General features: G+C 63.0%; 3 non-coding genes and 1 pseudogene across 3 annotated transcripts; all 4 read right to left on the reverse strand.

Annotated features, from left to right (window-relative positions):
- Nucleotides 1-4,076: 4,076 nt before the first annotated feature.
- Nucleotides 4,077-4,195, reverse strand: LOC131872892 (5S ribosomal RNA). The gene has a single exon (XR_009370955.1). It is a non-coding gene; the product is annotated as a 5S ribosomal RNA (ribosomal RNA).
- A 7,807-nt stretch (nucleotides 4,196-12,002) lies between these two features.
- On the reverse strand, nucleotides 12,003-12,121 carry LOC131872893 (5S ribosomal RNA). The gene has a single exon (XR_009370956.1). It is a non-coding gene; the product is annotated as a 5S ribosomal RNA (ribosomal RNA).
- A 7,806-nt stretch (nucleotides 12,122-19,927) lies between these two features.
- LOC131872888 (5S ribosomal RNA) lies at nucleotides 19,928-20,046 on the reverse strand. The gene has a single exon (XR_009370952.1). It is a non-coding gene; the product is annotated as a 5S ribosomal RNA (ribosomal RNA).
- Nucleotides 20,047-27,851: 7,805 nt separating this feature from the next.
- LOC131872889 (5S ribosomal RNA) lies at nucleotides 27,852-27,964 on the reverse strand (annotated as a pseudogene; the record flags this gene model as incomplete).

The following is a 27,964-nucleotide window of genomic DNA, read 5'->3' on the forward strand; positions in this document are numbered from 1 at the left end:
CGCGTGCACCTTCGCTGCGGTGGGCACCTTGGCTGGGTTGCGCGCCTTGGTGGGCACCATGCAGTGCACGAAGTCGGAGCCCGGTTTGCCCCGGGCGCGCACCTCCGCCAGGGTGGGCACCTTGGTGCGCACAACTTGCCTGGGCTGCGCACCAGGAAGGGCTCAAGATGGCACCCGCGTTCCGTTTTTTTCACTATCTTTCAGAACGGAAATTTTAAAATATCGTTTTTTTTTGCCTTTTCTGGAAATTAGTGAAGGCAGCGCATCAAAGGTGCGCAACGCTGGTGCGAACCTGGGAGCGCTCCGATGTGTGCTCCAAGGTGCGGCGTGCACGAAGTCGGACCCCGGTTTGCCCCGGGTGCGCACCTCGCGTGCACCTTGGTGCGCACACCTTGGCTGGGTTGCGCGCCCTGGTGGGCACCATGGTGCGCACCAAGGAGCGCTCCGAAGTGTGCTCCAAGGTGCGGCGTGCACGAAGTCGGAGCCCGGTTTGCCCCGGGTGCGCACCTCGCGTGCACCTTCGCCGCGGTGGGCACCATGGCGTGCACGAAGTCGGAGCCCGGTTTGCCCCGGGTGCGCACCTCGCGTGCACCTTCGCCGGGGTGGGCACCTTAGTGTGCAGACCTTGGCTGGGTTGCGCGCCCTGGTGGGCACCATGGTGCGCACCAAGGAGCGCTCCGAAGTGTGCTCCAAGGTGCGGCCTGCACGAAGTCGGAGCCCGGTTTGCCCCGGGTGTGCACCTCGGGTGGGCACCTTGGTGCGCATGCCTTGCCTGGGCTGCGCACCAGGGCGGGCTCAAGATGGCACCCGCGTTCCTTTTTTTTCACTATCTTTCAAAACGGAAATTTTAAAATCTCATTTTTTTTTGCCTTTTTCTGGAAATTAGTGAAGGCAGCGCATCAAAGGTGCGCACCTCGCTGCCCACCACGGTGCGCAACGCCGGTGGGCACCCGGGAGTGCTTCGAAGTGTGCTCCAAGGTGCTGCGTGCACGTTGTCGGAGCCCGGTTTGCCCCGGGTGCGCACCTCGCGTGCACCTTCGTCGGGGTGGGCACCTTGGCTGGGTTTGCCCCGGCTGCGCTCCGAAGCGGGGTTATTGGAGCGCCGCCTCTTTTTTTGTCGGAGCGTTTGGTGGGGTTTCTCGCATTGGCTCTTCCGAGGCCCGGTTGCCACCCTGGCGCGCACGAAGTCGGAAGTAGGGTTAATTGCCCGGGTGCGCACCTTTGCCAGGGTGGGCACCTTACCTGGGCTGCGCACCAGGGCGGGCTCAAGATGGCACGCGCGTTCCGTTTTTTTCACTATCTTTCAAAACGGAAATTTTAAAATCTCCTTTTTTTTTTGCCTTTTCTGGAAATTAGTGAAGGCAGCGCATCAAAGGTGCGCACCTCGCTGCCCACCTTGGTGTGCTCTGAGGTGCGCACCCGGGAGCGCTACGAAGTGTGCTCCAAGGTGCGGCGTGCACGTTGTCGGAGCCCGGTTTGCCTCGGGTGCGCACCTCGCCTGCACCTTGGCCGGGGTGGGCACCTTGGCTGGGTTTGCCCAGGGTGCGCTCCGAAGCGGGGTTACTGGAGCGCCCCCTCTTTTTTTGTCAGAGCGTTTGGTGGGGTTTCTCGCATTGGCTCTTCCCAGGCCCGGTTGTTGGGTGCGCTCCCACCCTGGCGCGCGCGAAGTTGGAAGTTGGGTTAATTGCCCGGGCGCGCACCTTCGCCAGGGTGGGCACCTTGGTGCGCACACCTTGGCTGGGCTGCGCACCAGGGCGGGCTCAAGATGGCACCAGCATTCCCTTTTTCTCACTATCTTTCAAAACGGAAATTTTAAAATCTCGTTTTTTTTTTGCCTTTTATGGAAATTAGTGAAGGCATCGCATCAAAGGTGCGCACCTCGCTGCCCACCTTGGTGTGCTCCGAGGTGCCCACCACGGTGCGCAACGCCGGTGCGAACCCGGGAGCGCCCCGATGTGTGCTCCAAGGTGCGGCGTGCACGAAGTCGGACCCCGGTTTGCCCCGGGTGCGCACCTCGCGTGCACCTTGGTGCGCACACCTTGGCTGGGTTGCGCGGCCTGGTGGGCACCATGGTGCGCACCAAGGAGCGCTCCGAAGTGTGCTCCAAGGTGCGGCGTGCACGAAGTCGGAGCCCGGTTTGCCCCGGGTACGCACCTCGCGTGCACCTTCGCCGGGGTGGGCACCTCGGCTGGGTTGCGCGCCCTGGTGCGCACCAAGGAGCGCTCCGAAGTGTGCTCCAAGGTGCGGCGTGCACGAAGTCGGAGCCCGGTTTGCCCCGGGTGCGCACCTTCGCCGCGGTGCGCACCATGGCGTGCACGAAGTCGGAGCCCGGTTTGCCCCGGGTGCGCACCTCGCGTGCACCTTCGGCGGGGTTGCGCGCCCTGGTGGGCACCATGGTGCGCACCAAGGAGCGCTCCGAAGTGTGCTCCAAGGTGCGGCGTGCACGAAGTCGGAGCCCGGTTTGCCCCGGGTGCGCACCTCGCGTGCACCTTCGGCGGGGTTGCGCGCCCTGGTGGGCACCATGGTGCGCACCAAGGAGCGCTCCGAAGTGTGCTCCAAGGTGCGGCGTGCACGAAGTCGGAGCCCGGTTTGCCCCGGGTGCGCACCTCGCGTGCACCTTCGCCGCGGTGGGCACCATGGCGTGCACGAAGTCGGAGCCCGGTTTGCCCCGGGTGCGCACCTCGCGTGCACCTTCGCCGGGGTGGGCACCTCGGCTGGGTTGCGCGCCCTGGTGCGCACCAAGGAGCGCTCCGAAGTGTGCTCCAAGGTGCGGCGTGCACGAAGTCGGAGCCCGGTTTGCCCCGGGTGCGCACCTCGCGTGCACCTTCGCCAGGGTGGGCACCTCGGTGCGCACACCTTCTCAATGTTTTCTTGCCTTTTCTGGAAATTGGTGAAGGCAGCGCATCAAAGGTGCGCACCTCGGTGTGCTCCGAGGTGCGAACCCGAGAGCGCTCCGAGGTGCCCACGAAGTCGAAAGTCGGGTTAATTGCATTGTTTTCCCCGGGTGCGCTCCGAGGTGCGCAACATCGGCGCGCACCAAGGAGGGCTCCGAAGTGTGCTCCAAGGTGCGCACGATGGCGTGCACCTCTGGTGCGCACGATTCGGAGCTCGGTTTGACCGGGGTGCGCACACCTTGGCTGGGTTGCGCACCTTTTGTGCGCTCCAAGGTGCGCACGAAGTCGGAGCTCGGTTTGCCCCGGGTGCGCACCTTCGCCAGGGTGCGCACCTTGATGCGCACGCCTTGGCTGGGCTGCGCACCTTGGTGGGCGCCATGGTGCGCACCTTTCGTGCGCTCCAAGGTGCGCACGAAGTCGGAGCTCGGTTTGCCCCGGGTGCGCACCTTGGTGGGCGCCATGGTGCACTCCGAGGTGCCCAAGATTGGTGCGCACCAAGGAGCGCTCCGAAGTGCGCTCCAAGGTGCGCGCGAAGTCGAAAGTTGGGTTAATTGTCCGGTTTGCCTCGGGTGCGCACCTTGCGTGCACCTTCGCCAGGGTGGGCGCCTTGGTGCGCACACCTTGGCTGGGCTGCGCACACCTTGGCACCCGCGTTTCCTTCATTTTAAATTTTTTTTTTTTACAATCTCTCAAGTGGGAAATTCTATAATCTCAACTTTTTTTGCCTTTTCAGGAAACTTTTGAATGGAGCGCATCATTGGTGCGCTCCGAAGTGTGCTCCAAAGCTCTCTCCAGCTGCGTGCACCTGCCCCGGCCGCGCACCCGGCCCCGCCCAGCTTCGCTCACCTGTCCCGGGCGTCTGGTGCGGAACCTTAGAGTAAGAAACATCACCGTGCACCTTGGCCAACGTGCGCGACTCGACCGAGCGCGCACTGGCCGAGGTGCACACCGATTTCACCTGGGTGCGCGCGCAGCACCTCGGGCGCACCGGGGTGCGCGCACAACGCCCGGGTTGCACCGTGGCCTGTGTGCTCGGGGCGCCTCGGGTGCGCGCTCGGTGTCGCCCCCCGCGCGCGCGGTAGTGCGGGCAGCGCACCCCGGCCCGGCCCGGCCCCGACGAGAACGCAAACGGGCAAAAGGTTTATTCAAATAGCATTGCGACGCCCGGCGAAAAACTAAAAAAGGGTGCAACACCGGGACTTCCCGGGAGGTCACCCATCCCAGTACTACTCCGGCCCAAGCGCGCTTAACTGCGGAGTTCTGATGGGATCCGGTGCACTAACGCTGGTATGATCGCACCCGTTATGAGCTTGTCGCAGTGTGTACTTAGCAAACCGCGACCCACGTGCGAATCCACCCCGGCCACCCACCCCCGTCGAGGTGCACACCCTCCCTCGCGAAGTGCGCCCCGTTCGCCAAGTGTGAGCCCTGCCCGGGTGCGCGCACCTTGCTAGGGCGTCGGGTGTGCACCCGGCCCGGCCTACGTGCGTGCACCTGGAGGGGGCGTCGTGTGCGTGCAGTGTCCCGTCTGCAACGCGGTGCCCACACACCACCTCGGGCGCAACGACCTGCGCTCACATGTGGGCCGAGTGCACCTTGGTGCATGTTCGGGGCGCCTCGGGTGCACGCTCGATCTTGCCCCGGTGCACCAAGGCGCTCGGTTTGCCCCGGGTGCGCACTTGGTGCAAGGTGGGCACCCAAAATAGGGATCAAGCACCAAAACACAAGTTTCGGGATGCAAAATGGGACCCAAGGACCACAAATGCGTTCCAAGACCCATGATGGGTCCACGAGAACAAAAATGTGTTCCGAGACTTAATAAACAAATATTGGGTTTTAGGAGAAGAAACATGCTCTGATGCCCAAAACGAGAATCGACCCCGAAAAGGCCACAGGCCAAAAGTGGGATGCGAGACAAAAAAAAATGGGACCCGAGGACCAAAATTGGGTTCCCAGGTCGAAGACAGGGCAACCGGACAAGAAACGACCTCTAAGGCTCGAAATGAGTCCCGACGACTAAAACTTGACAAGAAGCACCCATCAGGCACCCAACTCGACACCCATGGGATGCCGACCCACCCGGGCTTCCACCTAGCACACCTTGGCACCCACCCACCCTCGCACCCAACCTCGCACCCAACTTAGCACCTTTGAACCCACATTGGCACTCACCCTGACCCTGGCACCTTGGAACCCACATTGGCACTCACCTTGACCCTGGCACCCACCTTTGCACTCACCTTGGGACCCACCCTGGCTCCCACCTCGGCACCCACCCAGACACCCACCTTGGTTCCTTGGCACCCACCTTGGATCCTTGGCACCCACCCCGACACCCACCTTGGCACGCAACTTGGCTACTTGCCACCCACCTTGGCTCCTTGACGCCCACCCCGACAACCACCCCGTGACCTACCCTGGCTAGGGTTGGTGCACACCCACCCTGGTGCCCACCTTGGCACCCACCCTATGACCCACCTTGGCACGCACCTTAGTACCCACCCCGTTACCCACCCTAGGACCCACCCCGTGACCCACCTTGGCCAGGGTGGGTGCCTTGGTGCGCACAACTTGCCTGGGCTGCACACCAGGGCGGGCTCAAGATGGCACCCGCGTTCCGTTTTTTTCACTATCTTTCAAAACGGAAATTTTAAAATCTCATTTTTTTCTTTTTTTTGCCTTTTCTGGAAATTAGTGAAGGCAGCGCATCAAAGGTGCGCAATGCTGGTGCGAACCCGGGAGCGCTCCGATGTGTGCTCCAAGGTGCGGCGTGCACGAAGTCCGAGCCCGGTTTGCCCCGGGTGCGCACCTCGCGTGCACCTTCGCCGGGGTGAGCACCTTGGCTGGGTTGCGCGCCCTGGTGCGTACCAAGGAGCGCTCTGAAGTGTGCTCCAAGGTGCGGCGTGCACGAAGTCGGAGCCCGGTTTGCCCCGGGTGTGCACCTCGGGTGCGCACCTCGCGTGCACCTTCGCTGCGGTGGGCACCTTGGCTGGGTTGCGCGCCTTGGTGGGCACCATGCAGTGCACGAAGTCGGAGCCCGGTTTGCCCCGGGCGCGCACCTCCGCCAGGGTGGGCACCTTGGTGCGCACAACTTGCCTGGGCTGCGCATCAGGAAGGGCTCAAGATGGCACCCGCGTTCCGTTTTTTTCACTATCTTTCAGAACGGAAATTTTAAAATATCGTTTTTTTTTGCCTTTTCTGGAAATTAGTGAAGGCAGCGCATCAAAGGTGCGCAACGCTGGTGCGAACCTGGGAGCGCTCCGATGTGTGCTCCAAGGTGCGGCGTGCACGAAGTCGGAGCCCGGTTTGCCTCGGGTGCGCCCTGGTGGGCACCATGGTGCGCACCAAGGAGCGCTCCGAAGTGTGCTCCAAGGTGCGGCCTGCACGAAGTCGGAGCCCGGTTTGCCCCGGGTGTGCACCTCGGGTGGGCACCTTGGTGCGCATGCCTTGCCTGGGCTGCGCACCAGGGCGGGCTCAAGATGGCACCCGCGTTCCTTTTTTTTCACTATCTTTCAAAACGGAAATTTTAAAATCTCATTTTTTTTTGCCTTTTTCTGGAAATTAGTGAAGGCAGCGCATCAAAGGTGCGCACCTCGCTGCCCACCACGGTGCGCAACGCCGGTGGGCACCCGGGAGTGCTTCGAAGTGTGCTCCAAGGTGCTGCGTGCACGTTGTCGGAGCCCGGTTTGCCCCGGGTGCGCACCTCGCGTGCACCTTCGTCGGGGTGGGCACCTTGGCTTGGTTTGCCCCGGCTGCGCTCCGAAGCGGGGTTATTGGAGCGCCGCCTCTTTTTTTGTCGGAGCGTTTGGTGGGGTTTCTCGCATTGGCTCTTCCGAGGCCCGGTTGCCACCCTGGCGCGCACGAAGTCGGAAGTAGGGTTAATTGCCCGGGTGCGCACCTTTGCCAGGGTGGCACCTTACCTGGGCTGCGCACCAGGGCGGGCTCAAGATGGCACGCGCGTTCCGTTTTTTTCACTATCTTTCAAAACGGAAATTTTAAAATCTCCTTTTTTTTTTGCCTTTTCTGGAAATTAGTGAAGGCAGCGCATCAAAGGTGCGCACCTCGCTGCCCACCTTGGTGTGCTCTGAGGTGCGCACCCGGGAGCGCTACGAAGTGTGCTCCAAGGTGCGGCGTGCACGTTGTCGGAGCCCGGTTTGCCCCGGGTGCGCACCTCGCCTGCACCTTGGCCGGGGTGGGCACCTTGGCTGGGTTTGCCCAGGGTGCGCTCCGAAGCGGGGTTACTGGAGCGCCCCCTCTTTTTTTGTCAGAGAGTTTGGTGGGGTTTCTCGCATTGGCTCTTCCCAGGCCCGGTTGTTGGGTGCGCTCCCACCCTGGCGCGCGCGAAGTTGGAAGTTGGGTTAATTGCCCGGGCGCGCACCTTCGCCAGGGTGGGCACCTTGGTGCGCAAACCTTGGCTGGGCTGCGCACCAGGGCGGGCTCAAGATGGCACCAGCATTCCCTTTTTCTCACTATCTTTCAAAACGGAAATTTTAAAATCTCGTTTTTTTTTTGCCTTTTATGGAAATTAGTGAAGGCATCGCATCAAAGGTGCGCACCTCGCTGCCCACCTTGGTGTGCTCCGAGGTGCCCACCACGGTGCGCAACGCCGGTGCGAACCCGGGAGCGCCCCGATGTGTGCTCCAAGGTGCGGCGTGCACGAAGTCGGACCCCGGTTTGCCCCGGGTGCGCACCTCGCGTGCACCTTGGTGCGCACACCTTGGCTGGGTTGCGCGGCCTGGTGGGCACCATGGTGCGCACCAAGGAGCGCTCCGAAGTGTGCTCCAAGGTGCGGCGTGCACGAAGTCGGAGCCCGGTTTGCCCCGGGTGCGCACCTTCGCCGCGGTGGGCACCATGGCGTGCACGAAGTCGGAGCCCGGTTTGCCCCGGGTGCGCACCTCGCGTGCACCTTCGCCGGGGTGGGCACCTCGGCTGGGTTGCGCGCCCTGGTGCGCACCAAGGAGCGCTCTGAAGTGTGCTCCAAGGTGCGGCGTGCACGAAGTCGGAGCCCGGTTTGCCCCGGGTGTGCACCTCGCGTGCACCTTCGCTGCGGTGGGCACCTTGGCTGGGTTGCGCGCCTTGGTGGGCACCATGCAGTGCACGAAGTCGGAGCCCGGTTTGCCCCGGGCGCGCACCTCCGCCAGGGTGGGCACCTTGGTGCGCACAACTTGCCTGGGCTGCGCACCAGGAAGGGCTCAAGATGGCACCCGCGTTCCGTTTTTTTCACTATCTTTCAGAACGGAAATTTTAAAATATCGTTTTTTTTTGCCTTTTCTGGAAATTAGTGAAGGCAGCGCATCAAAGGTGCGCAACGCTGGTGCGAACCTGGGAGCGCTCCGATGTGTGCTCCAAGGTGCGGCGTGCACGAAGTCGGACCCCGGTTTGCCCCGGGTGCGCACCTCGCGTGCACCTTGGTGCGCACACCTTGGCTGGGTTGCGCGCCCTGGTGGGCACCATGGTGCGCACCAAGGAGCGCTCCGAAGTGTGCTCCAAGGTGCGGCGTGCACGAAGTCGGAGCCCGGTTTGCCCCGGGTGCGCACCTCGCGTGCACCTTCGCCGCGGTGGGCACCATGGCGTGCACGAAGTCGGAGCCCGGTTTGCCCCGGGTGCGCACCTCGCGTGCACCTTCGCCGGGGTGGGCACCTTAGTGTGCAGACCTTGGCTGGGTTGCGCGCCCTGGTGGGCACCATGGTGCGCACCAAGGAGCGCTCCGAAGTGTGCTCCAAGGTGCGGCCTGCACGAAGTCGGAGCCCGGTTTGCCCCGGGTGTGCACCTCGGGTGGGCACCTTGGTGCGCATGCCTTGCCTGGGCTGCGCACCAGGGCGGGCTCAAGATGGCACCCGCGTTCCTTTTTTTTCACTATCTTTCAAAACGGAAATTTTAAAATCTCATTTTTTTTTGCCTTTTTCTGGAAATTAGTGAAGGCAGCGCATCAAAGGTGCGCACCTCGCTGCCCACCACGGTGCGCAACGCCGGTGGGCACCCGGGAGTGCTTCGAAGTGTGCTCCAAGGTGCTGCGTGCACGTTGTCGGAGCCCGGTTTGCCCCGGGTGCGCACCTCGCGTGCACCTTCGTCGGGGTGGGCACCTTGGCTGGGTTTGCCCCGGCTGCGCTCCGAAGCGGGGTTATTGGAGCGCCGCCTCTTTTTTTGTCGGAGCGTTTGGTGGGGTTTCTCGCATTGGCTCTTCCGAGGCCCGGTTGCCACCCTGGCGCGCACGAAGTCGGAAGTAGGGTTAATTGCCCGGGTGCGCACCTTTGCCAGGGTGGGCACCTTACCTGGGCTGCGCACCAGGGCGGGCTCAAGATGGCACGCGCGTTCCGTTTTTTTCACTATCTTTCAAAACGGAAATTTTAAAATCTCCTTTTTTTTTTGCCTTTTCTGGAAATTAGTGAAGGCAGCGCATCAAAGGTGCGCACCTCGCTGCCCACCTTGGTGTGCTCTGAGGTGCGCACCCGGGAGCGCTACGAAGTGTGCTCCAAGGTGCGGCGTGCACGTTGTCGGAGCCCGGTTTGCCCCGGGTGCGCACCTCGCCTGCACCTTGGCCGGGGTGGGCACCTTGGCTGGGTTTGCCCAGGGTGCGCTCCGAAGCGGGGTTACTGGAGCGCCCCCTCTTTTTTTGTCAGAGCGTTTGGTGGGGTTTCTCGCATTGGCTCTTCCCAGGCCCGGTTGTTGGGTGCGCTCCCACCCTGGCGCGCGCGAAGTTGGAAGTTGGGTTAATTGCCCGGGCGCGCACCTTCGCCAGGGTGGGCACCTTGGTGCGCACACCTTGGCTGGGCTGCGCACCAGGGCGGGCTCAAGATGGCACCAGCATTCCCTTTTTCTCACTATCTTTCAAAACGGAAATTTTAAAATCTCGTTTTTTTTTTGCCTTTTATGGAAATTAGTGAAGGCATCGCATCAAAGGTGCGCACCTCGCTGCCCACCTTGGTGTGCTCCGAGGTGCCCACCACGGTGCGCAACGCCGGTGCGAACCCGGGAGCGCCCCGATGTGTGCTCCAAGGTGCGGCGTGCACGAAGTCGGACCCCGGTTTGCCCCGGGTGCGCACCTCGCGTGCACCTTGGTGCGCACACCTTGGCTGGGTTGCGCGGCCTGGTGGGCACCATGGTGCGCACCAAGGAGCGCTCCGAAGTGTGCTCCAAGGTGCGGCGTGCACGAAGTCGGAGCCCGGTTTGCCCCGGGTACGCACCTCGCGTGCACCTTCGCCGGGGTGGGCACCTCGGCTGGGTTGCGCGCCCTGGTGCGCACCAAGGAGCGCTCCGAAGTGTGCTCCAAGGTGCGGCGTGCACGAAGTCGGAGCCCGGTTTGCCCCGGGTGCGCACCTTCGCCGCGGTGCGCACCATGGCGTGCACGAAGTCGGAGCCCGGTTTGCCCCGGGTGCGCACCTCGCGTGCACCTTCGGCGGGGTTGCGCGCCCTGGTGGGCACCATGGTGCGCACCAAGGAGCGCTCCGAAGTGTGCTCCAAGGTGCGGCGTGCACGAAGTCGGAGCCCGGTTTGCCCCGGGTGCGCACCTCGCGTGCACCTTCGGCGGGGTTGCGCGCCCTGGTGGGCACCATGGTGCGCACCAAGGAGCGCTCCGAAGTGTGCTCCAAGGTGCGGCGTGCACGAAGTCGGAGCCCGGTTTGCCCCGGGTGCGCACCTCGCGTGCACCTTCGCCGCGGTGGGCACCATGGCGTGCACGAAGTCGGAGCCCGGTTTGCCCCGGGTGCGCACCTCGCGTGCACCTTCGCCGGGGTGGGCACCTCGGCTGGGTTGCGCGCCCTGGTGCGCACCAAGGAGCGCTCCGAAGTGTGCTCCAAGGTGCGGCGTGCACGAAGTCGGAGCCCGGTTTGCCCCGGGTGCGCACCTCGCGTGCACCTTCGCCAGGGTGGGCACCTCGGTGCGCACACCTTCTCAATGTTTTCTTGCCTTTTCTGGAAATTGGTGAAGGCAGCGCATCAAAGGTGCGCACCTCGGTGTGCTCCGAGGTGCGAACCCGAGAGCGCTCCGAGGTGCCCACGAAGTCGAAAGTCGGGTTAATTGCATTGTTTTCCCCGGGTGCGCTCCGAGGTGCGCAACATCGGCGCGCACCAAGGAGGGCTCCGAAGTGTGCTCCAAGGTGCGCACGATGGCGTGCACCTCTGGTGCGCACGATTCGGAGCTCGGTTTGACGACCGGGGTGCGCACACCTTGGCTGGGTTGCGCACCTTTTGTGCGCTCCAAGGTGCGCACGAAGTCGGAGCTCGGTTTGCCCCGGGTGCGCACCTTCGCCAGGGTGCGCACCTTGATGCGCACGCCTTGGCTGGGCTGCGCACCTTGGTGGGCGCCATGGTGCGCACCTTTCGTGCGCTCCAAGGTGCGCACGAAGTCGGAGCTCGGTTTGCCCCGGGTGCGCACCTTGGTGGGCGCCATGGTGCACTCCGAGGTGCCCAAGATTGGTGCGCACCAAGGAGCGCTCCGAAGTGCGCTCCAAGGTGCGCGCGAAGTCGAAAGTTGGGTTAATTGTCCGGTTTGCCTCGGGTGCGCACCTTGCGTGCACCTTCGCCAGGGTGGGCGCCTTGGTGCGCACACCTTGGCTGGGCTGCGCACACCTTGGCACCCGCGTTTCCTTCATTTTAAATTTTTTTTTTTTACAATCTCTCAAGTGGGAAATTCTATAATCTCAACTTTTTTTGCCTTTTCAGGAAACTTTTGAATGGAGCGCATCATTGGTGCGCTCCGAAGTGTGCTCCAAAGCTCTCTCCAGCTGCGTGCACCTGCCCCGGCCGCGCACCCGGCCCCGCCCAGCTTCGCTCACCTGTCCCGGGCGTCTGGTGCGGAACCTTAGAGTAAGAAACATCACCGTGCACCTTGGCCAACGTGCGCGACTCGACCGAGCGCGCACTGGCCGAGGTGCACACCGATTTCACCTGGGTGCGCGCGCAGCACCTCGGGCGCACCGGGGTGCGCGCACAACGCCCGGGTTGCACCGTGGCCTGTGTGCTCGGGGCGCCTCGGGTGCGCGCTCGGTGTCGCCCCCGCGCGCGCGGTAGTGCGGGCAGCGCACCCCGGCCCGGCCCGGCCCCGACGAGAACGCAAACGGGCAAAAGGTTTATTCAAATAGCATTGCGACGCCCGGCGAAAAACTAAAAAAGGGTGCAACACCGGGACTTCCCGGGAGGTCACCCATCCCAGTACTACTCCGGCCCAAGCGCGCTTAACTGCGGAGTTCTGATGGGATCCGGTGCACTAACGCTGGTATGATCGCACCCGTTATGAGCTTGTCGCAGTGTGTACTTAGCAAACCGCGACCCACGTGCGAATCCACCCCGGCCACCCACCCCCGTCGAGGTGCACACCCTCCCTCGCGAAGTGCGCCCCGTTCGCCAAGTGTGAGCCCTGCCCGGGTGCGCGCACCTTGCTAGGGCGTCGGGTGTGCACCCGGCCCGGCCTACGTGCGTGCACCTGGAGGGGGCGTCGTGTGCGTGCAGTGTCCCGTCTGCAACGCGGTGCCCACACACCACCTCGGGCGCAACGACCTGCGCTCACATGTGGGCCGAGTGCACCTTGGTGCATGTTCGGGGCGCCTCGGGTGCACGCTCGATCTTGCCCCGGTGCACCAAGGCGCTCGGTTTGCCCCGGGTGCGCACTTGGTGCAAGGTGGGCACCCAAAATAGGGATCAAGCACCAAAACACAAGTTTCGGGATGCAAAATGGGACCCAAGGACCACAAATGCGTTCCAAGACCCATGATGGGTCCACGAGAACAAAAATGTGTTCCGAGACTTAATAAACAAATATTGGGTTTTAGGAGAAGAAACATGCTCTGATGCCCAAAACGAGAATCGACCCCGAAAAGGCCACAGGCCAAAAGTGGGATGCGAGACAAAAAAAAATGGGACCCGAGGACCAAAATTGGGTTCCCAGGTCGAAGACAGGGCAACCGGACAAGAAACGACCTCTAAGGCTCGAAATGAGTCCCGACGACTAAAACTTGACAAGAAGCACCCATCAGGCACCCAACTCGACACCCATGGGATGCCGACCCACCCGGGCTTCCACCTAGCACACCTTGGCACCCACCCACCCTCGCACCCAACCTCGCACCCAACTTAGCACCTTTGAACCCACATTGGCACTCACCCTGACCCTGGCACCTTGGAACCCACATTGGCACTCACCTTGACCCTGGCACCCACCTTTGCACTCACCTTGGGACCCACCCTGGCTCCCACCTCGGCACCCACCCAGACACCCACCTTGGTTCCTTGGCACCCACCTTGGATCCTTGGCACCCACCCCGACACCCACCTTGGCACGCAACTTGGCTACTTGCCACCCACCTTGGCTCCTTGACGCCCACCCCGACAACCACCCCGTGACCTACCCTGGCTAGGGTTGGTGCACACCCACCCTGGTGCCCACCTTGGCACCCACCCTATGACCCACCTTGGCACGCACCTTAGTACCCACCCCGTTACCCACCCTAGGACCCACCCCGTGACCCACCTTGGCCAGGGTGGGTGCCTTGGTGCGCACAACTTGCCTGGGCTGCACACCAGGGCGGGCTCAAGATGGCACCCGCGTTCCGTTTTTTTCACTATCTTTCAAAACGGAAATTTTAAAATCTCATTTTTTTCTTTTTTTTGCCTTTTCTGGAAATTAGTGAAGGCAGCGCATCAAAGGTGCGCAATGCTGGTGCGAACCCGGGAGCGCTCCGATGTGTGCTCCAAGGTGCGGCGTGCACGAAGTCCGAGCCCGGTTTGCCCCGGGTGCGCACCTCGCGTGCACCTTCGCCGGGGTGAGCACCTTGGCTGGGTTGCGCGCCCTGGTGCGTACCAAGGAGCGCTCTGAAGTGTGCTCCAAGGTGCGGCGTGCACGAAGTCGGAGCCCGGTTTGCCCCGGGTGTGCACCTCGGGTGCGCACCTCGCGTGCACCTTCGCTGCGGTGGGCACCTTGGCTGGGTTGCGCGCCTTGGTGGGCACCATGCAGTGCACGAAGTCGGAGCCCGGTTTGCCCCGGGCGCGCACCTCCGCCAGGGTGGGCACCTTGGTGCGCACAACTTGCCTGGGCTGCGCATCAGGAAGGGCTCAAGATGGCACCCGCGTTCCGTTTTTTTCACTATCTTTCAGAACGGAAATTTTAAAATATCGTTTTTTTTTGCCTTTTCTGGAAATTAGTGAAGGCAGCGCATCAAAGGTGCGCAACGCTGGTGCGAACCTGGGAGCGCTCCGATGTGTGCTCCAAGGTGCGGCGTGCACGAAGTCGGAGCCCGGTTTGCCTCGGGTGCGCCCTGGTGGGCACCATGGTGCGCACCAAGGAGCGCTCCGAAGTGTGCTCCAAGGTGCGGCCTGCACGAAGTCGGAGCCCGGTTTGCCCCGGGTGTGCACCTCGGGTGGGCACCTTGGTGCGCATGCCTTGCCTGGGCTGCGCACCAGGGCGGGCTCAAGATGGCACCCGCGTTCCTTTTTTTTCACTATCTTTCAAAACGGAAATTTTAAAATCTCATTTTTTTTTGCCTTTTTCTGGAAATTAGTGAAGGCAGCGCATCAAAGGTGCGCACCTCGCTGCCCACCACGGTGCGCAACGCCGGTGGGCACCCGGGAGTGCTTCGAAGTGTGCTCCAAGGTGCTGCGTGCACGTTGTCGGAGCCCGGTTTGCCCCGGGTGCGCACCTCGCGTGCACCTTCGTCGGGGTGGGCACCTTGGCTTGGTTTGCCCCGGCTGCGCTCCGAAGCGGGGTTATTGGAGCGCCGCCTCTTTTTTTGTCGGAGCGTTTGGTGGGGTTTCTCGCATTGGCTCTTCCGAGGCCCGGTTGCCACCCTGGCGCGCACGAAGTCGGAAGTAGGGTTAATTGCCCGGGTGCGCACCTTTGCCAGGGTGGCACCTTACCTGGGCTGCGCACCAGGGCGGGCTCAAGATGGCACGCGCGTTCCGTTTTTTTCACTATCTTTCAAAACGGAAATTTTAAAATCTCCTTTTTTTTTTGCCTTTTCTGGAAATTAGTGAAGGCAGCGCATCAAAGGTGCGCACCTCGCTGCCCACCTTGGTGTGCTCTGAGGTGCGCACCCGGGAGCGCTACGAAGTGTGCTCCAAGGTGCGGCGTGCACGTTGTCGGAGCCCGGTTTGCCCCGGGTGCGCACCTCGCCTGCACCTTGGCCGGGGTGGGCACCTTGGCTGGGTTTGCCCAGGGTGCGCTCCGAAGCGGGGTTACTGGAGCGCCCCCTCTTTTTTTGTCAGAGAGTTTGGTGGGGTTTCTCGCATTGGCTCTTCCCAGGCCCGGTTGTTGGGTGCGCTCCCACCCTGGCGCGCGCGAAGTTGGAAGTTGGGTTAATTGCCCGGGCGCGCACCTTCGCCAGGGTGGGCACCTTGGTGCGCAAACCTTGGCTGGGCTGCGCACCAGGGCGGGCTCAAGATGGCACCAGCATTCCCTTTTTCTCACTATCTTTCAAAACGGAAATTTTAAAATCTCGTTTTTTTTTTGCCTTTTATGGAAATTAGTGAAGGCATCGCATCAAAGGTGCGCACCTCGCTGCCCACCTTGGTGTGCTCCGAGGTGCCCACCACGGTGCGCAACGCCGGTGCGAACCCGGGAGCGCCCCGATGTGTGCTCCAAGGTGCGGCGTGCACGAAGTCGGACCCCGGTTTGCCCCGGGTGCGCACACTCGCGTGCACCTTGGTGCGCACACCTTGGCTGGGTTGCGCGGCCTGGTGGGCACCATGGTGCGCACCAAGGAGCGCTCCGAAGTGTGCTCCAAGGTGCGGCGTGCACGAAGTCGGAGCCCGGTTTGCCCCGGGTGCGCACCTTCGCCGCGGTGGGCACCATGGCGTGCACGAAGTCGGAGCCCGGTTTGCCCCGGGTGCGCACCTCGCGTGCACCTTCGCCGGGGTGGGCACCTCGGCTGGGTTGCGCGCCCTGGTGCGCACCAAGGAGCGCTCTGAAGTGTGCTCCAAGGTGCGGCGTGCACGAAGTCGGAGCCCGGTTTGCCCCGGGTGTGCACCTCGCGTGCACCTTCGCTGCGGTGGGCACCTTGGCTGGGTTGCGCGCCTTGGTGGGCACCATGCAGTGCACGAAGTCGGAGCCCGGTTTGCCCCGGGCGCGCACCTCCGCCAGGGTGGGCACCTTGGTGCGCACAACTTGCCTGGGCTGCGCACCAGGAAGGGCTCAAGATGGCACCCGCGTTCCGTTTTTTTCACTATCTTTCAGAACGGAAATTTTAAAATATCGTTTTTTTTTGCCTTTTCTGGAAATTAGTGAAGGCAGCGCATCAAAGGTGCGCAACGCTGGTGCGAACCTGGGAGCGCTCCGATGTGTGCTCCAAGGTGCGGCGTGCACGAAGTCGGACCCCGGTTTGCCCCGGGTGCGCACCTCGCGTGCACCTTGGTGCGCACACCTTGGCTGGGTTGCGCGCCCTGGTGGGCACCATGGTGCGCACCAAGGAGCGCTCCGAAGTGTGCTCCAAGGTGCGGCGTGCACGAAGTCGGAGCCCGGTTTGCCCCGGGTGCGCACCTCGCGTGCACCTTCGCCGCGGTGGGCACCATGGCGTGCACGAAGTCGGAGCCCGGTTTGCCCCGGGTGCGCACCTCGCGTGCACCTTCGCCGGGGTGGGCACCTTAGTGTGCAGACCTTGGCTGGGTTGCGCGCCCTGGTGGGCACCATGGTGCGCACCAAGGAGCGCTCCGAAGTGTGCTCCAAGGTGCGGCCTGCACGAAGTCGGAGCCCGGTTTGCCCCGGGTGTGCACCTCGGGTGGGCACCTTGGTGCGCATGCCTTGCCTGGGCTGCGCACCAGGGCGGGCTCAAGATGGCACCCGCGTTCCTTTTTTTTCACTATCTTTCAAAACGGAAATTTTAAAATCTCATTTTTTTTTGCCTTTTTCTGGAAATTAGTGAAGGCAGCGCATCAAAGGTGCGCACCTCGCTGCCCACCACGGTGCGCAACGCCGGTGGGCACCCGGGAGTGCTTCGAAGTGTGCTCCAAGGTGCTGCGTGCACGTTGTCGGAGCCCGGTTTGCCCCGGGTGCGCACCTCGCGTGCACCTTCGTCGGGGTGGGCACCTTGGCTGGGTTTGCCCCGGCTGCGCTCCGAAGCGGGGTTATTGGAGCGCCGCCTCTTTTTTTGTCGGAGCGTTTGGTGGGGTTTCTCGCATTGGCTCTTCCGAGGCCCGGTTGCCACCCTGGCGCGCACGAAGTCGGAAGTAGGGTTAATTGCCCGGGTGCGCACCTTTGCCAGGGTGGGCACCTTACCTGGGCTGCGCACCAGGGCGGGCTCAAGATGGCACGCGCGTTCCGTTTTTTTCACTATCTTTCAAAACGGAAATTTTAAAATCTCCTTTTTTTTTTGCCTTTTCTGGAAATTAGTGAAGGCAGCGCATCAAAGGTGCGCACCTCGCTGCCCACCTTGGTGTGCTCTGAGGTGCGCACCCGGGAGCGCTACGAAGTGTGCTCCAAGGTGCGGCGTGCACGTTGTCGGAGCCCGGTTTGCCCCGGGTGCGCACCTCGCCTGCACCTTGGCCGGGGTGGGCACCTTGGCTGGGTTTGCCCAGGGTGCGCTCCGAAGCGGGGTTACTGGAGCGCCCCCTCTTTTTTTGTCAGAGCGTTTGGTGGGGTTTCTCGCATTGGCTCTTCCCAGGCCCGGTTGTTGGGTGCGCTCCCACCCTGGCGCGCGCGAAGTTGGAAGTTGGGTTAATTGCCCGGGCGCGCACCTTCGCCAGGGTGGGCACCTTGGTGCGCACACCTTGGCTGGGCTGCGCACCAGGGCGGGCTCAAGATGGCACCAGCATTCCCTTTTTCTCACTATCTTTCAAAACGGAAATTTTAAAATCTCGTTTTTTTTTTGCCTTTTATGGAAATTAGTGAAGGCATCGCATCAAAGGTGCGCACCTCGCTGCCCACCTTGGTGTGCTCCGAGGTGCCCACCACGGTGCGCAACGCCGGTGCGAACCCGGGAGCGCCCCGATGTGTGCTCCAAGGTGCGGCGTGCACGAAGTCGGACCCCGGTTTGCCCCGGGTGCGCACCTCGCGTGCACCTTGGTGCGCACACCTTGGCTGGGTTGCGCGGCCTGGTGGGCACCATGGTGCGCACCAAGGAGCGCTCCGAAGTGTGCTCCAAGGTGCGGCGTGCACGAAGTCGGAGCCCGGTTTGCCCCGGGTACGCACCTCGCGTGCACCTTCGCCGGGGTGGGCACCTCGGCTGGGTTGCGCGCCCTGGTGCGCACCAAGGAGCGCTCCGAAGTGTGCTCCAAGGTGCGGCGTGCACGAAGTCGGAGCCCGGTTTGCCCCGGGTGCGCACCTTCGCCGCGGTGCGCACCATGGCGTGCACGAAGTCGGAGCCCGGTTTGCCCCGGGTGCGCACCTCGCGTGCACCTTCGGCGGGGTTGCGCGCCCTGGTGGGCACCATGGTGCGCACCAAGGAGCGCTCCGAAGTGTGCTCCAAGGTGCGGCGTGCACGAAGTCGGAGCCCGGTTTGCCCCGGGTGCGCACCTCGCGTGCACCTTCGGCGGGGTTGCGCGCCCTGGTGGGCACCATGGTGCGCACCAAGGAGCGCTCCGAAGTGTGCTCCAAGGTGCGGCGTGCACGAAGTCGGAGCCCGGTTTGCCCCGGGTGCGCACCTCGCGTGCACCTTCGCCGCGGTGGGCACCATGGCGTGCACGAAGTCGGAGCCCGGTTTGCCCCGGGTGCGCACCTCGCGTGCACCTTCGCCGGGGTGGGCACCTCGGCTGGGTTGCGCGCCCTGGTGCGCACCAAGGAGCGCTCCGAAGTGTGCTCCAAGGTGCGGCGTGCACGAAGTCGGAGCCCGGTTTGCCCCGGGTGCGCACCTCGCGTGCACCTTCGCCAGGGTGGGCACCTCGGTGCGCACACCTTCTCAATGTTTTCTTGCCTTTTCTGGAAATTGGTGAAGGCAGCGCATCAAAGGTGCGCACCTCGGTGTGCTCCGAGGTGCGAACCCGAGAGCGCTCCGAGGTGCCCACGAAGTCGAAAGTCGGGTTAATTGCATTGTTTTCCCCGGGTGCGCTCCGAGGTGCGCAACATCGGCGCGCACCAAGGAGGGCTCCGAAGTGTGCTCCAAGGTGCGCACGATGGCGTGCACCTCTGGTGCGCACGATTCGGAGCTCGGTTTGACCGGGGTGCGCACACCTTGGCTGGGTTGCGCACCTTTTGTGCGCTCCAAGGTGCGCACGAAGTCGGAGCTCGGTTTGCCCCGGGTGCGCACCTTCGCCAGGGTGCGCACCTTGATGCGCACGCCTTGGCTGGGCTGCGCACCTTGGTGGGCGCCATGGTGCGCACCTTTCGTGCGCTCCAAGGTGCGCACGAAGTCGGAGCTCGGTTTGCCCCGGGTGCGCACCTTGGTGGGCGCCATGGTGCACTCCGAGGTGCCCAAGATTGGTGCGCACCAAGGAGCGCTCCGAAGTGCGCTCCAAGGTGCGCGCGAAGTCGAAAGTTGGGTTAATTGTCCGGTTTGCCTCGGGTGCGCACCTTGCGTGCACCTTCGCCAGGGTGGGCGCCTTGGTGCGCACACCTTGGCTGGGCTGCGCACACCTTGGCACCCGCGTTTCCTTCATTTTAAATTTTTTTTTTTTACAATCTCTCAAGTGGGAAATTCTATAATCTCAACTTTTTTTGCCTTTTCAGGAAACTTTTGAATGGAGCGCATCATTGGTGCGCTCCGAAGTGTGCTCCAAAGCTCTCTCCAGCTGCGTGCACCTGCCCCGGCCGCGCACCCGGCCCCGCCCAGCTTCGCTCACCTGTCCCGGGCGTCTGGTGCGGAACCTTAGAGTAAGAAACATCACCGTGCACCTTGGCCAACGTGCGCGACTCGACCGAGCGCGCACTGGCCGAGGTGCACACCGATTTCACCTGGGTGCGCGCGCAGCACCTCGGGCGCACCGGGGTGCGCGCACAACGCCCGGGTTGCACCGTGGCCTGTGTGCTCGGGGCGCCTCGGGTGCGCGCTCGGTGTCGCCCCCCGCGCGCGCGGTAGTGCGGGCAGCGCACCCCGGCCCGGCCCGGCCCCGACGAGAACGCAAACGGGCAAAAGGTTTATTCAAATAGCATTGCGACGCCCGGCGAAAAACTAAAAAAGGGTGCAACACCGGGACTTCCCGGGAGGTCACCCATCCCAGTACTACTCCGGCCCAAGCGCGCTTAACTGCGGAGTTCTGATGGGATCCGGTGCACTAACGCTGGTATGATCGCACCCGTTATGAGCTTGTCGCAGTGTGTACTTAGCAAACCGCGACCCACGTGCGAATCCACCCCGGCCACCCACCCCCGTCGAGGTGCACACCCTCCCTCGCGAAGTGCGCCCCGTTCGCCAAGTGTGAGCCCTGCCCGGGTGCGCGCACCTTGCTAGGGCGTCGGGTGTGCACCCGGCCCGGCCTACGTGCGTGCACCTGGAGGGGGCGTCGTGTGCGTGCAGTGTCCCGTCTGCAACGCGGTGCCCACACACCACCTCGGGCGCAACGACCTGCGCTCACATGTGGGCCGAGTGCACCTTGGTGCATGTTCGGGGCGCCTCGGGTGCACGCTCGATCTTGCCCCGGTGCACCAAGGCGCTCGGTTTGCCCCGGGTGCGCACTTGGTGCAAGGTGGGCACCCAAAATAGGGATCAAGCACCAAAACACAAGTTTCGGGATGCAAAATGGGACCCAAGGACCACAAATGCGTTCCAAGACCCATGATGGGTCCACGAGAACAAAAATGTGTTCCGAGACTTAATAAACAAATATTGGGTTTTAGGAGAAGAAACATGCTCTGATGCCCAAAACGAGAATCGACCCCGAAAAGGCCACAGGCCAAAAGTGGGATGCGAGACAAAAAAAAATGGGACCCGAGGACCAAAATTGGGTTCCCAGGTCGAAGACAGGGCAACCGGACAAGAAACGACCTCTAAGGCTCGAAATGAGTCCCGACGACTAAAACTTGACAAGAAGCACCCATCAGGCACCCAACTCGACACCCATGGGATGCCGACCCACCCGGGCTTCCACCTAGCACACCTTGGCACCCACCCACCCTCGCACCCAACCTCGCACCCAACTTAGCACCTTTGAACCCACATTGGCACTCACCCTGACCCTGGCACCTTGGAACCCACATTGGCACTCACCTTGACCCTGGCACCCACCTTTGCACTCACCTTGGGACCCACCCTGGCTCCCACCTCGGCACCCACCCAGACACCCACCTTGGTTCCTTGGCACCCACCTTGGATCCTTGGCACCCACCCCGACACCCACCTTGGCACGCAACTTGGCTACTTGCCACCCACCTTGGCTCCTTGACGCCCACCCCGACAACCACCCCGTGACCTACCCTGGCTAGGGTTGGTGCACACCCACCCTGGTGCCCACCTTGGCACCCACCCTATGACCCACCTTGGCACGCACCTTAGTACCCACCCCGTTACCCACCCTAGGACCCACCCCGTGACCCACCTTGGCCAGGGTGGGTGCCTTGGTGCGCACAACTTGCCTGGGCTGCACACCAGGGCGGGCTCAAGATGGCACCCGCGTTCCGTTTTTTTCACTATCTTTCAAAACGGAAATTTTAAAATCTCATTTTTTTCTTTTTTTTGCCTTTTCTGGAAATTAGTGAAGGCAGCGCATCAAAGGTGCGCAATGCTGGTGCGAACCCGGGAGCGCTCCGATGTGTGCTCCAAGGTGCGGCGTGCACGAAGTCCGAGCCCGGTTTGCCCCGGGTGCGCACCTCGCGTGCACCTTCGCCGGGGTGAGCACCTTGGCTGGGTTGCGCGCCCTGGTGCGTACCAAGGAGCGCTCTGAAGTGTGCTCCAAGGTGCGGCGTGCACGAAGTCGGAGCCCGGTTTGCCCCGGGTGTGCACCTCGGGTGCGCACCTCGCGTGCACCTTCGCTGCGGTGGGCACCTTGGCTGGGTTGCGCGCCTTGGTGGGCACCATGCAGTGCACGAAGTCGGAGCCCGGTTTGCCCCGGGCGCGCACCTCCGCCAGGGTGGGCACCTTGGTGCGCACAACTTGCCTGGGCTGCGCATCAGGAAGGGCTCAAGATGGCACCCGCGTTCCGTTTTTTTCACTATCTTTCAGAACGGAAATTTTAAAATATCGTTTTTTTTTGCCTTTTCTGGAAATTAGTGAAGGCAGCGCATCAAAGGTGCGCAACGCTGGTGCGAACCTGGGAGCGCTCCGATGTGTGCTCCAAGGTGCGGCGTGCACGAAGTCGGAGCCCGGTTTGCCTCGGGTGCGCCCTGGTGGGCACCATGGTGCGCACCAAGGAGCGCTCCGAAGTGTGCTCCAAGGTGCGGCCTGCACGAAGTCGGAGCCCGGTTTGCCCCGGGTGTGCACCTCGGGTGGGCACCTTGGTGCGCATGCCTTGCCTGGGCTGCGCACCAGGGCGGGCTCAAGATGGCACCCGCGTTCCTTTTTTTTCACTATCTTTCAAAACGGAAATTTTAAAATCTCATTTTTTTTTGCCTTTTTCTGGAAATTAGTGAAGGCAGCGCATCAAAGGTGCGCACCTCGCTGCCCACCACGGTGCGCAACGCCGGTGGGCACCCGGGAGTGCTTCGAAGTGTGCTCCAAGGTGCTGCGTGCACGTTGTCGGAGCCCGGTTTGCCCCGGGTGCGCACCTCGCGTGCACCTTCGTCGGGGTGGGCACCTTGGCTTGGTTTGCCCCGGCTGCGCTCCGAAGCGGGGTTATTGGAGCGCCGCCTCTTTTTTTGTCGGAGCGTTTGGTGGGGTTTCTCGCATTGGCTCTTCCGAGGCCCGGTTGCCACCCTGGCGCGCACGAAGTCGGAAGTAGGGTTAATTGCCCGGGTGCGCACCTTTGCCAGGGTGGCACCTTACCTGGGCTGCGCACCAGGGCGGGCTCAAGATGGCACGCGCGTTCCGTTTTTTTCACTATCTTTCAAAACGGAAATTTTAAAATCTCCTTTTTTTTTTGCCTTTTCTGGAAATTAGTGAAGGCAGCGCATCAAAGGTGCGCACCTCGCTGCCCACCTTGGTGTGCTCTGAGGTGCGCACCCGGGAGCGCTACGAAGTGTGCTCCAAGGTGCGGCGTGCACGTTGTCGGAGCCCGGTTTGCCCCGGGTGCGCACCTCGCCTGCACCTTGGCCGGGGTGGGCACCTTGGCTGGGTTTGCCCAGGGTGCGCTCCGAAGCGGGGTTACTGGAGCGCCCCCTCTTTTTTTGTCAGAGAGTTTGGTGGGGTTTCTCGCATTGGCTCTTCCCAGGCCCGGTTGTTGGGTGCGCTCCCACCCTGGCGCGCGCGAAGTTGGAAGTTGGGTTAATTGCCCGGGCGCGCACCTTCGCCAGGGTGGGCACCTTGGTGCGCAAACCTTGGCTGGGCTGCGCACCAGGGCGGGCTCAAGATGGCACCAGCATTCCCTTTTTCTCACTATCTTTCAAAACGGAAATTTTAAAATCTCGTTTTTTTTTTGCCTTTTATGGAAATTAGTGAAGGCATCGCATCAAAGGTGCGCACCTCGCTGCCCACCTTGGTGTGCTCCGAGGTGCCCACCACGGTGCGCAACGCCGGTGCGAACCCGGGAGCGCCCCGATGTGTGCTCCAAGGTGCGGCGTGCACGAAGTCGGACCCCGGTTTGCCCCGGGTGCGCACCTCGCGTGCACCTTGGTGCGCACACCTTGGCTGGGTTGCGCGGCCTGGTGGGCACCATGGTGCGCACCAAGGAGCGCTCCGAAGTGTGCTCCAAGGTGCGGCGTGCACGAAGTCGGAGCCCGGTTTGCCCCGGGTGCGCACCTTCGCCGCGGTGGGCACCATGGCGTGCACGAAGTCGGAGCCCGGTTTGCCCCGGGTGCGCACCTCGCGTGCACCTTCGCCGGGGTGGGCACCTCGGCTGGGTTGCGCGCCCTGGTGCGCACCAAGGAGCGCTCTGAAGTGTGCTCCAAGGTGCGGCGTGCACGAAGTCGGAGCCCGGTTTGCCCCGGGTGTGCACCTCGCGTGCACCTTCGCTGCGGTGGGCACCTTGGCTGGGTTGCGCGCCTTGGTGGGCACCATGCAGTGCACGAAGTCGGAGCCCGGTTTGCCCCGGGCGCGCACCTCCGCCAGGGTGGGCACCTTGGTGCGCACAACTTGCCTGGGCTGCGCACCAGGAAGGGCTCAAGATGGCACCCGCGTTCCGTTTTTTTCACTATCTTTCAGAACGGAAATTTTAAAATATCGTTTTTTTTTGCCTTTTCTGGAAATTAGTGAAGGCAGCGCATCAAAGGTGCGCAACGCTGGTGCGAACCTGGGAGCGCTCCGATGTGTGCTCCAAGGTGCGGCGTGCACGAAGTCGGACCCCGGTTTGCCCCGGGTGCGCACCTCGCGTGCACCTTGGTGCGCACACCTTGGCTGGGTTGCGCGCCCTGGTGGGCACCATGGTGCGCACCAAGGAGCGCTCCGAAGTGTGCTCCAAGGTGCGGCGTGCACGAAGTCGGAGCCCGGTTTGCCCCGGGTGCGCACCTCGCGTGCACCTTCGCCGCGGTGGGCACCATGGCGTGCACGAAGTCGGAGCCCGGTTTGCCCCGGGTGCGCACCTCGCGTGCACCTTCGCCGGGGTGGGCACCTTAGTGTGCAGACCTTGGCTGGGTTGCGCGCCCTGGTGGGCACCATGGTGCGCACCAAGGAGCGCTCCGAAGTGTGCTCCAAGGTGCGGCCTGCACGAAGTCGGAGCCCGGTTTGCCCCGGGTGTGCACCTCGGGTGGGCACCTTGGTGCGCATGCCTTGCCTGGGCTGCGCACCAGGGCGGGCTCAAGATGGCACCCGCGTTCCTTTTTTTTCACTATCTTTCAAAACGGAAATTTTAAAATCTCATTTTTTTTTGCCTTTTTCTGGAAATTAGTGAAGGCAGCGCATCAAAGGTGCGCACCTCGCTGCCCACCACGGTGCGCAACGCCGGTGGGCACCCGGGAGTGCTTCGAAGTGTGCTCCAAGGTGCTGCGTGCACGTTGTCGGAGCCCGGTTTGCCCCGGGTGCGCACCTCGCGTGCACCTTCGTCGGGGTGGGCACCTTGGCTGGGTTTGCCCCGGCTGCGCTCCGAAGCGGGGTTATTGGAGCGCCGCCTCTTTTTTTGTCGGAGCGTTTGGTGGGGTTTCTCGCATTGGCTCTTCCGAGGCCCGGTTGCCACCCTGGCGCGCACGAAGTCGGAAGTAGGGTTAATTGCCCGGGTGCGCACCTTTGCCAGGGTGGGCACCTTACCTGGGCTGCGCACCAGGGCGGGCTCAAGATGGCACGCGCGTTCCGTTTTTTTCACTATCTTTCAAAACGGAAATTTTAAAATCTCCTTTTTTTTTTGCCTTTTCTGGAAATTAGTGAAGGCAGCGCATCAAAGGTGCGCACCTCGCTGCCCACCTTGGTGTGCTCTGAGGTGCGCACCCGGGAGCGCTACGAAGTGTGCTCCAAGGTGCGGCGTGCACGTTGTCGGAGCCCGGTTTGCCCCGGGTGCGCACCTCGCCTGCACCTTGGCCGGGGTGGGCACCTTGGCTGGGTTTGCCCAGGGTGCGCTCCGAAGCGGGGTTACTGGAGCGCCCCCTCTTTTTTTGTCAGAGCGTTTGGTGGGGTTTCTCGCATTGGCTCTTCCCAGGCCCGGTTGTTGGGTGCGCTCCCACCCTGGCGCGCGCGAAGTTGGAAGTTGGGTTAATTGCCCGGGCGCGCACCTTCGCCAGGGTGGGCACCTTGGTGCGCACACCTTGGCTGGGCTGCGCACCAGGGCGGGCTCAAGATGGCACCAGCATTCCCTTTTTCTCACTATCTTTCAAAACGGAAATTTTAAAATCTCGTTTTTTTTTTGCCTTTTATGGAAATTAGTGAAGGCATCGCATCAAAGGTGCGCACCTCGCTGCCCACCTTGGTGTGCTCCGAGGTGCCCACCACGGTGCGCAACGCCGGTGCGAACCCGGGAGCGCCCCGATGTGTGCTCCAAGGTGCGGCGTGCACGAAGTCGGACCCCGGTTTGCCCCGGGTGCGCACCTCGCGTGCACCTTGGTGCGCACACCTTGGCTGGGTTGCGCGGCCTGGTGGGCACCATGGTGCGCACCAAGGAGCGCTCCGAAGTGTGCTCCAAGGTGCGGCGTGCACGAAGTCGGAGCCCGGTTTGCCCCGGGTACGCACCTCGCGTGCACCTTCGCCGGGGTGGGCACCTCGGCTGGGTTGCGCGCCCTGGTGCGCACCAAGGAGCGCTCCGAAGTGTGCTCCAAGGTGCGGCGTGCACGAAGTCGGAGCCCGGTTTGCCCCGGGTGCGCACCTTCGCCGCGGTGCGCACCATGGCGTGCACGAAGTCGGAGCCCGGTTTGCCCCGGGTGCGCACCTCGCGTGCACCTTCGGCGGGGTTGCGCGCCCTGGTGGGCACCATGGTGCGCACCAAGGAGCGCTCCGAAGTGTGCTCCAAGGTGCGGCGTGCACGAAGTCGGAGCCCGGTTTGCCCCGGGTGCGCACCTCGCGTGCACCTTCGGCGGGGTTGCGCGCCCTGGTGGGCACCATGGTGCGCACCAAGGAGCGCTCCGAAGTGTGCTCCAAGGTGCGGCGTGCACGAAGTCGGAGCCCGGTTTGCCCCGGGTGCGCACCTCGCGTGCACCTTCGCCGCGGTGGGCACCATGGCGTGCACGAAGTCGGAGCCCGGTTTGCCCCGGGTGCGCACCTCGCGTGCACCTTCGCCGGGGTGGGCACCTCGGCTGGGTTGCGCGCCCTGGTGCGCACCAAGGAGCGCTCCGAAGTGTGCTCCAAGGTGCGGCGTGCACGAAGTCGGAGCCCGGTTTGCCCCGGGTGCGCACCTCGCGTGCACCTTCGCCAGGGTGGGCACCTCGGTGCGCACACCTTCTCAATGTTTTCTTGCCTTTTCTGGAAATTGGTGAAGGCAGCGCATCAAAGGTGCGCACCTCGGTGTGCTCCGAGGTGCGAACCCGAGAGCGCTCCGAGGTGCCCACGAAGTCGAAAGTCGGGTTAATTGCATTGTTTTCCCCGGGTGCGCTCCGAGGTGCGCAACATCGGCGCGCACCAAGGAGGGCTCCGAAGTGTGCTCCAAGGTGCGCACGATGGCGTGCACCTCTGGTGCGCACGATTCGGAGCTCGGTTTGACCGGGGTGCGCACACCTTGGCTGGGTTGCGCACCTTTTGTGCGCTCCAAGGTGCGCACGAAGTCGGAGCTCGGTTTGCCCCGGGTGCGCACCTTCGCCAGGGTGCGCACCTTGATGCGCACGCCTTGGCTGGGCTGCGCACCTTGGTGGGCGCCATGGTGCGCACCTTTCGTGCGCTCCAAGGTGCGCACGAAGTCGGAGCTCGGTTTGCCCCGGGTGCGCACCTTGGTGGGCGCCATGGTGCACTCCGAGGTGCCCAAGATTGGTGCGCACCAAGGAGCGCTCCGAAGTGCGCTCCAAGGTGCGCGCGAAGTCGAAAGTTGGGTTAATTGTCCGGTTTGCCTCGGGTGCGCACCTTGCGTGCACCTTCGCCAGGGTGGGCGCCTTGGTGCGCACACCTTGGCTGGGCTGCGCACACCTTGGCACCCGCGTTTCCTTCATTTTAAATTTTTTTTTTTTACAATCTCTCAAGTGGGAAATTCTATAATCTCAACTTTTTTTGCCTTTTCAGGAAACTTTTGAATGGAGCGCATCATTGGTGCGCTCCGAAGTGTGCTCCAAAGCTCTCTCCAGCTGCGTGCACCTGCCCCGGCCGCGCACCCGGCCCCGCCCAGCTTCGCTCACCTGTCCCGGGCGTCTGGTGCGGAACCTTAGAGTAAGAAACATCACCGTGCACCTTGGCCAACGTGCGCGACTCGACCGAGCGCGCACTGGCCGAGGTGCACACCGATTTCACCTGGGTGCGCGCGCAGCACCTCGGGCGCACCGGGGTGCGCGCACAACGCCCGGGTTGCACCGTGGCCTGTGTGCTCGGGGCGCCTCGGGTGCGCGCTCGGTGTCGCCCCCCGCGCGCGCGGTAGTGCGGGCAGCGCACCCCGGCCCGGCCCGGCCCCGACGAGAACGCAAACGGGCAAAAGGTTTATTCAAATAGCATTGCGACGCCCGGCGAAAAACTAAAAAAGGGTGCAACACCGGGACTTCCCGGGAGGTCACCCATCCCAGTACTACTCCGGCCCAAGCGCGCTTAACTGCGGAGTTCTGATGGGATCCGGTGCACTAACGCTGGTATGATC

This window comes from Cryptomeria japonica, unplaced genomic scaffold (assembly GCF_030272615.1).
Source record: "Cryptomeria japonica unplaced genomic scaffold, Sugi_1.0 HiC_scaffold_871, whole genome shotgun sequence".
NCBI classification, from domain to species: Eukaryota; Viridiplantae; Streptophyta; class Pinopsida; order Cupressales; family Cupressaceae; genus Cryptomeria; species Cryptomeria japonica.